This window comes from Choristoneura fumiferana, chromosome 25, assembly GCF_025370935.1.
Source record: "Choristoneura fumiferana chromosome 25, NRCan_CFum_1, whole genome shotgun sequence".
NCBI lineage: Eukaryota > Metazoa > Arthropoda > Insecta > Lepidoptera > Tortricidae > Choristoneura > Choristoneura fumiferana.
Genome location: NC_133496.1, coordinates 2,093,134 through 2,095,775, shown reverse-complemented (window position 1 = coordinate 2,095,775; position 2,642 = coordinate 2,093,134).

Sequence of the window (2,642 nt, the reverse complement as noted above, 5' to 3'; positions counted from 1 at the left end):
GGCAAATTCAAATGCTTTGGCGGGCCACTTACGGCTTGCGGACCTGAATTTGTGCCACCCTTTGTATAGGCCGTGATGGTAGCCTTTCCATTTTTAGGTCACATTAAGTTGAGCGAAATTTCCGCTTCCCGCTCCGCTCGGCTTTGACCACAGCACAACCGTCATGCGTGACAAACAGCAACACATTCGTATTCATTCTTGCCGTTTTTGCTCGAACCCTTTTGCTCCGCCGTTTTGAGTGTATCTACTGTACGTGCATATACTGTGACCACTGGATGTGACATAACATTAACTTGCAATATTTGACTCAAATCCTACTATCCTACTAATAATTATTATAAATGTGAAAGTTTGTGAGTGAGTGAGTGAGTGAGTAAGTTGAGTGAGTGCGGATTTAAAAATACTTCTTCAAACCTGAAACGGTTTGGACGGATTTGGATGAAATTTGAAAAAAGTTTAGTTTATAACCTGGATTTAACATAGAATACTTTTTATCCCGATATTCCCACGGGATTGGGATAAAATCTCGAAATAACAACCGCTGGGCTTAGAGTCATAAAATTAGGTATTCTAAGCGGACGGAGTCGCGGGTAACGGCTAGTAAAGAATAAATAAACAGGACAAGGTAAGGCTGCCTGTCCACTGGCACGAGAGGGTGATGCGGAGCGAAGTTGTGGACTATTTTTCCACTCTCGGAGCTTCCCCGCTTCCCCGTTCGCTCTCGATTCTCCACCCCACTTCCCCGTTCCTCTTTCTGGCTCCGCTCTCCGGTTTTGTATGTTTTTTGAGTTAGTTACTAACTCCCTATCCAAGGAAAAGAAGCGGAGATTATAAGTAAGATTAAATTTAAAACAGCGGATTTTTATCTTCCTCACCATTCTGCTGCCTCGCTCCACAGTCCACTACAGTGGACATGTAGCCTAAACATAAACTTCTAAAGACACATTTTTTCAAAACCTCATCTACGCTCAATCCTTTCAAAACCAACACTCCAGCCGCTTCCATTCTCCCCCAACTCCGCGTCAGCCTGCAAAGACGGGCAAAAAGGAGTTATTACGTGAAAATTTCCGAAACACCCGGTTAAGTGTGACCCTATGTACCCTTTTTAGTGGCCCCAAGTGCCCCTTGATTGTGACGAATCTGTCTCTGAATGCTAAATTGGGGCTGTCATTTTGGGACAGTTTCGTGTAAGCTTTTTGGAAGCAAGAAGGGTAATGTTCTGAAGTAGCCTCATTGAGAGAATCTTGCCTCGATTTGGGATGCTACCGAGACATTCTTATTAATATTACTTGTAATTCGTCAACCACCAGATGGCCAAGTGGCTAGGGAACCAGACTACGAAGCTTGAGGTCCCGGGTTCGATTCCCGACCGTGGCAGATATTTGTATGAATAATACGAATGTTTGTTCTCGGGCCTTGGATGTTTAATATGTATTTAAGTATTAATCTATATAAGTATGTTTCAATTTCGTTTGCCTAGTATATCTCATCCCATAGTAACAAGGCTTTGCTTAGTTTGGGACGAGGTCAACTGGTATCAAGCGACCCATAATATTTATTAATTGTAAATGGTGAGTATATTTCTCTTACGAGTTTACGCTTGAAGTACCTCACCTGATTGTTATTAAATTTGGAGTGGAAATTTTTGCCCCCGATTCCTAAGGGTGAAGCTAGACGAGCACACCTAATGAGTTGTGAGTCGTGTATTTTCATTTCTTATATTTCATACAAAAGTTCAATTTGTGTTAAAACTTATTTCGAGTCATGATTGGTTTTTTGGAGTCTTTTTGTATTTTAACTCCAAATTTGTTACTTTTACGGGTATCCCGTGAAACCATATCGAAAATACAAACTGAGACATGGTCGCACAGAAAACCAGAAAAAAGACCAGCACTGGGAATCGAACCAGGTCTCAGCGTTCCGTGCTGCGTGCTATAAACCCCTACACCACTGCTGGACAGGAATCTAGACACGAATACAAAAAGACTTTAAAAAACCAATCATAATTTGATTGCTTAGTAGCGACATCTCTTGTCTGGGTAAGCGGTTGGTTCCGAAAGAGTGTGACGTCTGTCGACGCCAGATAGATGTCGCTAGAGCTGCTGCTTAACTAGCAAAGTAGCAATAAGCAACCTAAGATATGTATGCTAGGAAAAATTCCTGTCCAGCATTTGTGTAGGGGTAATAGCACCAACACGGAAACGCCTGAGAACCTGGGTTCGATCCTGCAGTGCTGGTCTTTTTTCTAGTTTTAACTGTGCATCCATGTCTCAGTTTTTATTTTCGTTATTTCGAGTCGCCATGTAGCTTAAACTAGATTGTAGAAAATTGAAAGCAACGAAATGCGACCGGTAAAATACGGTCCTCACGACCAAAAATTACGCTGTGTTCCACCAGAGATGTGCGAGCGATGTGTGTTGCGAAGATTGTATTTTAGTTTGATACGTAATGAATAAACGCTTCATTTATGTATCCTCGGTCGCGCATATCTCGGTGGAAAAGTTCGAACGGAGCGGGGATATGGTCAAAGTGGTAAGCTTCAAGGTTAAGTGAAGACACCGTCCAATCAACGTGTACCATCTTAGTGCCCATCTACGCCTTCCATCAAGCGAGTTTGTTGTTTAATTCGACTGGATGGCAAA